Here is an 11,059-nt window from a genome sequence, read left to right as displayed (position 1 = left end):
ATGGCGTGGAGGGCTGGCCGGCAGTCGGGGGAAGTAGCAATAGTGGGAGCTCTGGGGGGGGGGGGCGGGAACTGGCACTCACGGGGGTTTCCTTCCAGGGTGAAGGGGAAGAGCAAGGCTGGACACTTCAGGAACCCAGTGAGGAAACCTCCTGCGCCCAGGGGACCTAGGGTCCACTCTGGGGTGGCAGAATACATAGCTGCCACCAAGTTCTGAGTCTGTGTTCGTGGAGCACCCACTAGGTGCCAGGAGCTATAGATTCCCAGCCTCCCTGAAGAGCAGAGGCTGCTGATCCATTCTACAGTTGAGGAAAGGGAGGATCCGGGAGATGAAGTGATTTGTCCAAGGTCAAAGTTTCATGCCAGTAAATGGCCAGAGCTAGGACTCACCCCCAGGTCTAGGCGATGGCCAAATTGTTAGCCAACTGCCTAAAACGGTCTCCCGAGGTTTCTTGTGTGCTGATCCCCGGGGCTTAACAGTTCCTGGGTCTTTTTTTTCTAGTTGTCAATGGACTTTGTTTATTTATTCATATGCGGTGCTGAGGATCGAACCCAGTGCCTCACGCATGTCAGGCGAGCCGAGCGCTCTACCACTGAGCCACAACCCCAGCCCCAAGAGCAGGGTCTTGATGGACTGAGGGCAAAGGGACAGCAGCTACTTTGCCTGGCGTATGCAGTAAGTGCTCAGTAGGTACATGCTGGGTCTGCAGGACCGTCCTGGGGAGTGGGGACATCCAGCTTGCTGGGGGAGGAAGTATCATGAAGACAGAGTTCACCCTGTGCCACTAGAGGTGGCCAAGTCACTGCCACCTGCTTCAAGAAGCCTCAGGGCTCCTCAGCCAGGGCTGCTTTGTCCCTCCTCTGGGTTGTCGGCCTCCTGTCCCCGGCTCCTGCAGGGAGGGTGTCCATGCTGAGTCACCACGTCCAGTCCTGCCCAGCTCTGGCTCATAGTCCTAAACATCTGACTAAGCAAAGATTGGGAAATGGGACTGGGGAAAATCACTTTTTTCTTCCCCTTTTTGAATAAGGGACGGGGAAAGTTGCTGGGGAGAGGAGTCCGTGACGTCAGCACTACGTGCTTCTTGCTGCTGGTTGGAGGCCGGGTCTCAAGGCTGTGCTTCCTCCAGGGAAGGCTGGGTTCTCTGTCAGGGAACAGGACAGGCCACCCCGTGTCTGCCCCTGTGCCCCATCACTCCCTCTCCCTCTCTGCTCTCTAACTGCTCTTGCTCCGAACTGAGGCTTCACTATTGAGGAAAAAAATTGATGAAGACACCGAGGCCTGGGAAGGAGAGAGACTAACGAGATCACAGAGAGAATCGGCGGCCATAGAGCCACACGGGCCGTAATTCAGCCCCTCCCTGAGGGGCTGCCTGGGGAAAGCCTTGTGTCCAGGGCCCTAGAAGAGCCCCAGGTTCTCCATCTGTGAAGCGGAGCCTCTGCCACGAATGGCCCAATCTCACAAGCGGCCACTGCCTGGCAAACCCCGCAGGAAACAGACTTCAGATGACCACGAGGCTTATAGGTGTGCCCACTCTCTGGCTGCGTGGACTGAGATGAGCAGCTTCAAATAATCTATAAAACAGTAGCATCAGGCCCTGCCGTTCAGCACTCCTGGGGTTACCACAGGTATCAGCGGATCCCAGATGTCGAAGAAGAGATTCGGGAGGGTGTGCAGGCTCCTTTCACCCCTGCCCCACCACGAAAAGATGTGGGCGAAGTGCAGAACGAATGCCGCAGCGATGTTCACTCTCCCCCAAATCCACCCGTCGCTTTAGTGAAGCAACTTAAATCCCAGTTGGAGTTTCAGGAACTTGACAAATGGATTTTTAAATATACATATGTATATATATTACATATATACACACACACACACATATATAGAACATTTTAAATACGTATACACATTTTATATATACATATATACAGAGAGATAATAAATATACATAGGCTATATATATGTATGGCTGGGGCTGGGGCTCAGTGGTAGAGAAGTTGCCAAGAATGTATGAGATGCTGGGTTCGATTCTCAGCACCACGTCTAAGTAAATAAATAAAATAAATGTCCATCAAAAATACATAAATTTTAAAATATATATATATAATAATACAGAACGACTTCAAAACTAAGTATGGTTTGAAAAAGAATAGGAAACAAACATTCTAAACATTCTATGAAGCTCTACTAGTGAAAACAAGTAGAAGTGACCCAGGAATGAAAAGGCCAGAGGAGGAAAGTAGACCATTTGGAGATAAACCAGACAAACCCTTGAACTTACGGTAAACAGTGGAAAGCTGGGCAGTCTGGTCTATGGTGAGAGAACGACGGTTAGGTCTCTGGGCCTTACGTTCCTCCAGCCCAGATGTGTGAAGGACCTAGATGTGAAGAGAAAACACAGAAAAATATATTTATGACCTGCAGGAAGAGAAGGACCATTTAACTATAATCCAAATGGCAAGACATGGATGGACTTGGTCACATTGAAATCAAGGATTTTTTTTTTTTTTAAACGACAAAGGAACTTGAGGAACTTGACAAATGGATTTTTGTTGGTAAACAAGGAGACCAAACAGGTGACAGATGAATTATTTGCCATGTCTAAAAATGACAAGGGATTAATATCTAGAATATACAAGAAATTATTGCAAATCTACAAGAAGACAGGAAATAATAAAAATGTGATCAAAGGATGTGAACAGGCAGTTCACAGAAGGGGAACCCCCAGTGACTAACCAGTAAAGGAGAGGCGACCAGACCCACGGATATTCAGAGAAATGCAAATGCCATCCGTGGGCCCCGTGTCACACCCGTCAACCGGCCCAAATCAGAGCACTGTGGGAGGAGATGGGAACTCTGGAGCCAAGCCCATGGCGGTATGGTCATCTAGAGGACTTGTGGGCAGTGGCAGGAAAACAGTGGTGTCAGTACCCCGTGGCCCAGCGGTCCCCTTCTGCAGATCTCAAACCCCCGAACACCACCAGGTGGTCTACAAGAACCTGGCCCCGCAGGGACTGCTGTGGGGACGGGAGCAATGGGAGAAGAACTGGGGGGTGGGGGGTAAAGCAAGAGAGGCCCCTTGGAGCTGCAGTGGAGCTCGGTGGCCCTTTCTGTACCTGGGGTCTAAAAATTGAGAGCGAGAGAGAATTTATGCAAAATAAAGATTCTGCTCAGACCAGCCACAAAAATGGCGAAATACCTGGGAATCATTACAGGAAGGATGCGTTTGAGTGATAGGAGAGTCATGGTCTTGCCTGGACCCGAAACACCATTTATAAGGAGATGGTGGGCCCAGAGAGGACCAGGTTGGGGGCAGAATCAGCAGCAAAATCTCCAAGTGCCCCCAGAGAGAAGGAGCCAGAAGCTGCCTCCCAGCGCCTCCCGTGCCAAATACGTGACAACTTTGGTTGTCATGGAACACTGTCCCCTCTTCTCCCTCAATNGGAAGCTGAGCCCAGAGGAGATAATATCTAAAATGGGAAGCCAGCTGCCGCTCTTCTCAAGTCTGGAGACTTGTGGTCCAGGGGAGGGACCAGCTGCTCCTTGGGTCCCCCTGGGCTGGAATGAGACGCAGTGAGGGGGGGTAGAGTTGGACAGAATGGAGGACAAGGGAGTGGGAGTGGGGTTAGAGGGTCCCCAGAGAGACCCAGGGTCCCCCTCGCTCATCCATCAAATAAGAGGAATCCTGCAGGGCCTTGGGGAGGCGAGAGCGGGAAGCACTTGGAAGACACCGAGGCTGTAGAAGGAAACTCCTGTGGGTTCCCAGCTGCTGCAGACGTGGCACGTGGGAGTCTCACGAGCCTCTGGCCCGCTCCATCGTGGGTACTGCCCCTAGGGAGAGGGATTTGGCAGGACCCAGCAAAAAGGAAAATGTGCAGCCCCGCCCCCTGCCCGCCCGGCAGTTCTACTTTCTAGGTTCACGACCTAGAGAAACTCTTAGCCCCGTGCCTGGGAAGGCAGGTGTCAGCATGTGCATGGCCGCGCAGGGGACAGAGCAGAGGTTCAACACCAACAGCCGCGACAGGGAAGCAGACGGGGGCAAGGAGTGGATGGGGTGGGGGTGGGGGCCAGATCGGAACCCAGAACCCATCAACTTGGAATGTTCTCAGAAACACCGCAGAGGGGGAAGCCAGGGCAGGACAGCGCCCGGCGCTCCCTGGTTGGTGGAGACGTAGACCCTGACTGCGGAGACAGTCGTCTCTCACTGTCCACAGGCATGGGTTCCAGGACCTCTTCCTTCGAATACAAAAACCCAGGGACGCTCAAGTCCCCGCTCCACAGTGTTTGCATATAACCGCAAACGTTCTCCTGGCTACTCTTCACCATCTCCAGATCCTTCTAATACCTGAGTGCCCCGGGAGAGTTGTCAGGCTGCTCAGGGAATAAACACAGAAAGAAGTTTGGGCGTGCTCAGTACACGTGCAACATTTTATTGTGTTTTAGATTATTTTCAATGCTCGGTTGCATGAATCTGTAAATTCAAAACCCGCAGATACAGAGGGCCAGCTGTAATACTCGACACTGTTCATTCACGGAGGCGGAAAATGGACTAGAGAGAAGTACGGTAAACTCAGAGTAATTGTCGTGCTTGGAGAAAAGGCACTGTAGTGAGAACTGGGCTCTAAAGTCAAGGACTTCCTGTTTTTTCTTTTCAGGTCCTGGGGATTGAACCCAGGGGTGCTTTCCCACTGGGCCACATCCCCAGTCTTTTTTTAAATTTTATTTGCTAAGCTGCTTGGGGCCTTGCTAAATTGCTGGGGCTGGCCTCAAACTTGTGACCCTCCTGCCTCAGCCTCCAGAGTCCCTGGCATTACAGGCATGTGCCATCATGTCTGGCAAGAGCTTCCATTTTAATAATAAAATAAAAGCATTTGTGGCAAAAAAAAAATTCAACACGTGTTTACCAAGAGCCCTCCCCCCCTTTTTTTCCATAGCTAATTTTCTCTGTGATGCTTTCTAGGTGCCAGGGACCCAGGGACCCAGCAGAGAGCACATCAGACAAGATTCCAGCTGTGATGTGCGAGGCACATGATAAATAGACAGGGAATCTCACCAAGGGCTACAAAGAAGTCAGGCAGCTACTTCAGTGAGGGTTCAGGGAAGCCGCTCTAAAGAGGTGACATCTGGGCAGAGATGGAGGGAAGTGAGGATGTGAGTGAGTCACCAAGGCTTCTGGAGGAAGCTTGCTCCAGATGGAGGGAACTGTCACAGCAAAGACCCACGGAGGGAGCTGCTTCCTGTGTTCCAGCAACAGCCAGGAGGCCCATGGGGTCACGTTGATGTGACACGAGGTCACAGGGGAACAGGGACAGCCTGGTAATTAACACCTGTCAATCGTGGGTAGCAGGATATAGGGCTTCCTTATATCTTGCTTTGTACTTTTTTTAATTTCAAAAAAGATTCAAACAAGATTAAGGTAGGATGGAGACAGATGGGCGTCAAATGACAGCCACGTGGTTCTTAGCAGGTTGAAAAAGAGGACTTTCATCAGGAAAAGGCCCTGCCTGGTGACAAGGGCCAACAGTGAAGCCCGCTCTTGGGCAGTGGCTTGGACAGGACAGGCACCTTCCCATGTGCTGTGAAAGGAAGTGGATTGGCATGAAGCCCAGAGGGATGGAGCGCACCCCACCTCCCCACATCTTGCAGAAGCCACAGAATCCTCCAGCATGAGGACAGGAGGGGTGCTCAGTCCTAGTCCAGAGCTGGTGAAGGCCAGGACACTCTGCTGTGGCTGCCCCGTCCCCACCCAGACACACCTGGCTCCATGATCCTTTTTTTACAAAGTCTGGCCTCTGAGTCCTTCTCAACCAGAGCCCCAGACAGCCACTACCAAGGGCACCAGGCATTCAGAATGAAACCAGCCACCTCCCCTCACCCCACTCAGCCCTCTCATGTTAAGATAAGATGCTGGCCGCGCATGGTGGCACATACCTGAATCCTAGGGACTCTGGAGCCTGGGGCAGGAGGGTTGCAAGTTCGAGGCCACTTGGGCCTCTTAGCGAGATCCTATCTGAAAATAAAAAGAATAAAAAGGGCTGAGGGTGTAGCTCAGGGGAAGAGGGACCCGAGATGAGGAGAGGAGGCACTAGCCCACGTTCCCACAGGGACGGGGCGAGAATAGAAATTCCCCTGAATCTCAGCTGGCCCTGCTTGTAGGGCTTAGAGACCCAAAGATTTGTTGTTGTTGTTTCCAGAAGGTTTAGGACTGATTTTGGGGAGAGGTGACCCAGCATGGGGAGGTTTGGGAGGACACAGGGAGGGGAAGCCTGCAGGAGAAGACTGGCTCCTTCCCTAAATCGTCTTTGAGAGCTGGGGTGGGGAAACGGAGAGCTGCACCCCCAGACCCTCTCTCTCTCTGGAAGGAGATGGGGACAGGAGCTGGTGAGTGTTTGTGGGTCCAGTGTCCCCAGCTTGATGTGTCTGCTTCAGCCCAAGGTGTGCGGGCGGGCGGGCAGGTAGAGCAGCTTGCAGGGCTGTGGTAACACCAAATGCTGCTTCCTGTTTGAGATTTTAGGACATGAGTCATCAAGGGGTTGGCCCAGTACATTCAGTGCTGAGATAAGCAGGACAGTGGGACAAGAAAAGGTTGCTCGTCCTGACTGGGGTCCAGGCTGGGTGGGGGTCCTGCTGCCCACCAGCAGCCTTGTAACATAGGGTGGCCCTGGGTCCCTGGAGGCCAGGTCTGAAGGACCTGGTTCTGGAGCTGCTTCTGAAAAATCACTCGGACAAGAACATTGCATAGACACCTCCCCCACGGCGGCGGCCGCCCTTCCCTGTACCACCACAGTGGTCCTCCGCCACAGCACCTGCTACATCTAACCCTCTGTAGAGTTTCCCAAAAGGTGTCCCTTCGCCACCTGGGGGCTCTTTGTAAAGCCAAATGATCATCAGGCATGGGAAGGGGCCCAGGAATCTGCATGTCTAACAGGGCTTCCAGATGCTGGCTGAAGCTAAACAGCCAATTCCTCCCAAAGGTCTACCAGACTACCTGGCATATAGTAAGTGTTCAGTTAACAGCCTGACCTGTCCCACACGTGTGGCCTGATTCAGCAGAGACTTTTCCCGCCCGTAAGGTCATAGTCATCGCTTGCTGGAGTGTGACATATGAGTGTGTGTGTGGTGGGGGAAGCTTTCTGACAACCAGGGGCTGCCCTGGGATGTAAGGGAAGTCTTTAGAGCCCCAGACTAAGTTTCAAATACTATGCATGCAGCCCTTGGGTTGGCAACTAGAAGGCCATCATCCTGTCTGTGTTAGAAATCTCCTGGTTACCCACTGCAAGGAACAAGTGACACTTTTTCTGCTCTGTGGAGATGGAGGGTCTAAGAGACGCACAGCAGGGGGGTCTAGGTGGTCCTGTCTACTCTGATATGGGTATGACTGGGATGGCTGGATCCCTGAGCTGCGCCTGGTAAGTACTCTGCATCCACTCACTCGGGTCTCATCCTCCAACGCCTTCTGCATACATGTGGCTCCGGATCAGTCTTCATTGACTTCCACTTCATTGAGCTCCTCCTTTTGTGTATCTCCTGGTCACCAGGGAAACAGATGGGACCATGACCATGTCTCTCTGCTCTCGAGGGCTAAATAGCCCTGCAGTGTGACAGGCAGCCTAGCTCAGCAGAACTCTGACTCTGCAGCAGCCAAAACAGGGTTGGCTTTGCTGTACCCCTTCTGAGCTGTATAAGGTTCTGTGAAGCTTGCCATCTCCGGGGCAAGACACTGTGTATCACCAGACATAGGCTGGTGACCCAGAGGAGACTTCCGATAACTGCTAGTATCACAATTACTAAGACAGGACTAAGACATGCAAGCAACTAATAACTAGTGAGAGCATTCTGCTAGCGGTCTGTACAGATGGCCATGCTGTCCTGCCCGGCTGAGCAGGGTGTGGTCAAGGGCAGCTTCACAGAGGAGAGAGAGTGGGGCAAACAGGGAGGGAAAGACATCCTGAGCAGGGGACCTGTGTGGGTAGAGGCAAAGGGGTGGGAGCTCAGTTACTCTGGAAGTCACAGGTGTGTGCATGGGCTTGGCTGGTTGTAGTGCCCATCAGCTTGGCAGTAGCTTGCTCCAGGACACAAACCCCTCAAACGTCTCACTGAGGAAGCTGAATTCAATTGTGAAGGCTGTGGGGAGCCATGGCCAGGTCAAATGTCTCCATCTGGACATCATCGATGAGTCTCTGTTATGGTGTTGCCTGTGCATTGTGGGAGGCTCCGGAGAGCCCCGGCCTCTACCCACTGGATGTTCACAGTGCCTCTCCCTGTCCCCTACAGTGTGTCCCAGATGTTGCTACATGTGCCTGGGGTGGGAGTGGAGGGCAAAGTCACCCCCTGGTTGAGAGCTACTGTACTAGGAAGTGGCAGGGGCAAGGGTGGCATGCCTCTGAAGGCTGGAGGACAGATTGCAGAACTGGAGCCGGGGGCCCAGAGGTTCCTGGAGCATCACTAGTGAGAACCGGCCAGGCCAGGGCCAAGGCTGGGCTGGGGGCAGGGGTGGCCCTGTGATCCGGGATGTTAAAGGGACTGTCCTTGATATTGCTGAGTTTCCCAGATTCCCCAATGGCAGGTACGATATGGCGGGTGTCAAGATCAATCCCTCATCCAGAGGAAGAAGTCCTGGGCCACCTGTGCAGGTCACACCAAGAGGAGCAGGTCTCTCCAGAATCGGTTCTGCAATATCTCCAGCCTAAACCAAGCCATGGGGGAGAAGCCAGGAGACAGGATTTAGGGAAGGAGTCGCTATTGTGCTGAGCGCTCCCTGCTGCCCTTTGGGGGGGAGGGAGACACTCCCCTCATCTTGGATCAACCAGGAGGGGCTGTGAGGGTCCAACCCGGGAGCTTTATATCTCAAGAGACCATAACACCCGTCGGGGAGTCTTGTCTGTTTTGCCCAATGCTGAGTCCCCTTCACCTCAGGGCAGGCATACAGTTGGTGCTCCATAAAAGAGCCTGTGGTCAGGCTGTGAGGCATCATTACTGGAGTAGCAGCACGGGGCTGCGTGGCAACTGTGCACCCCAGGGAGGAAGCCAACCTGGGGCAGTCTCTCCCTCAAAGTGCTTCCTGTGGGGATGTCACCTCAGCAGAAGCCTGGAGGACCAGGGTGGGGGCAGAATCAGCAGCAAAATCTCCAAGTGCCCCCAGAGAGAAGGAGCCAGAAGCTGCCTCCCAGCGCCTCCCGTGCCAAATACGTGACAACTTTGGTTGTCATGGAACACTGTCCCCTCTTCTCCCTCAATTTGTGCCCCCTGGGCCTGACCTGTACTTGGCAGAGGTAAATGAGACATCACCACATCCTCAAACCTGGGTGGCCCCACCTGGGAGGAGAGATTTGGAACATGAACAGCCCCCAGAACGGGGACCGCTATGGCTTGATGATGTTGCAACTCATGTTGGAATTCAATCCCCATTATGGGGCGTTAAGAGGGTGGAGCCTCTGAGGAAGGCACTTTCAGGACTGGTGGCTCTGTAAGGAGGGAGAGTGACACACACATACACACACTCACACACACACTCACAGTACCCTTGCTCACTCCTTGTCTCTTGGCTTGTGACGCCCTGTGCCTCTTTTCTTGCTCAGCCAGCAAGGAAGCCCTTACCAGGTGCAGCCCTTCTACCTGGGACCAGAAATGTCTTCTCCTTATAGTGTGACACTGGGTTGTCACAACAGAACACAGACCAAGACAGGAACTCATGGCAGGAGGCTCCCACCTGTGGTTTCTGATAGTGCCACTTGCCAGCTGGAGGGACCCACTGGGTGGGAGATGTGTGGGACATCCAGGGACAACTACTATCCCCTGCTTCCTCCAGGGGCATCCCACTCAGAGAGGACTGAGACATGCAAGCAACTAATAACTAGCCTTCCACTGTCTCCTCCAAACTGTTCCCACATGAGCTGTAAGGGCCCGGGCAACTCCTGATGCATGTCCTGGTGGCTGTCCCTCTCTGCACAGTTACGGCAGCTGCGCCCTCAGCCTGGCCCGTGTTGCAGAAACGTGGGAACCAGGTGATTCCCCAGACTCCTGACCAGGAGTTGGGATTTTCCACCCTCCACGGGTCACTTCCTGGTTTCTCTCTCAGCACCTAGAAGTACCATCCATGTGGTCTCCCTGATGGGGGTTGGTGGCCTGACACAGGCCTCTGTACCTCCTCGGCAGCCTGTGGAAGCATGCAGAACAGACCGCTGCCATCTCCCCTCCCCACCCCTCCAAAACACCCCTGCGCTGGGCAGGAAGAAGGCTTTCTGACCACACAGGACTGGCTGTGGCATTAAGGGCTGACACTCTAAGTGAGGGGACGGGGATGGCAGCTAGAGTGGGCCGTCAGAGATGAAGGAAATCCCAGGAGAGCAGCCCTGCTGGACTTGGCATGAGCTAGCTCAGGTGGCCCCCGTGGCTTCTTGGAGGGCTTCCTCCACCAGCTTCTGATTACCTGCCAGCTGAGAAGACTCAGGAAGGACAGGGCAGCATCTGGCTCATTCCAAAGGGTTCTGTGAATGTTTAAGGAGGAACAAAAGGAAAGTAGTAAGAACAGCAAAAGCACAGGGGGAGCATCAGACTGAGGCAAAGGTTCCAGACCAGCCACGCAGCTTAGCAGGACCGGCTCAAAATTAAAAATAAAAAGGCTGGAGATACAGCTCAGTGGTAAAGTGCCCCTGGGTTTAGTCCCCGGTAGGGGGTCAGGGGAGGGCCAGCTAGTGCTTATACAGTGCTCCTTACATGACAGAGACATTTATTTATAAGCACACATAGCACCTACTCTACTGTGTATATCATGTATCTTCCCAAAGGTCCTGTGAGGTGCAGAGATTCATAGGCAGGTGATCTGGCTCCAGAGTCTAAACGAGCGAATGATCTAGAAGCCCTGGGTCCCCTACAACAGGTGTCAGCTTTGGGGCATGTTTTTCCGAGGTGGTCCTACCCTTCTGGAGGGGTGGCTGCTGGGAACCGAGGCGGGTCGGTGGAGGAGGGCAGGAGAAGAGGCCCAGCCGTCCCCAGTGCGGGTCCCTTGCCCTCCGCTGGAAGGGTGGCTCGCAGCGGTGGGGGAGAGCGGGGCGGCGGGCGGCTT

The 11,059-nt window shown here is 53.6% G+C and overlaps 1 long non-coding RNA gene across 1 annotated transcript in view; it reads right to left on the bottom strand.

Moving 5' to 3' along the window:
- LOC125610768 overlaps positions 1 to 2,574 on the bottom strand; it is a 12,310-nt gene extending 9,736 nt beyond the window's left edge. The window contains exon 1 of the long non-coding RNA XR_007340758.1: positions 2,564 to 2,574. This is a non-coding gene — a long non-coding RNA (uncharacterized LOC125610768). The remainder of the gene's footprint in view (positions 1 to 2,563) is intronic.
- Positions 2,575 to 11,059: the final 8,485 nt, after the last annotated feature.

This window comes from Marmota marmota, unplaced genomic scaffold (genome assembly GCF_001458135.2).
Source record: "Marmota marmota marmota unplaced genomic scaffold, marMar, whole genome shotgun sequence".
NCBI classification, from domain to species: domain Eukaryota; kingdom Metazoa; phylum Chordata; class Mammalia; order Rodentia; family Sciuridae; genus Marmota; species Marmota marmota.
Note: the sequence above shows the minus strand (reverse complement) of the source record. Positions and strands in the feature narration are given on the sequence as shown.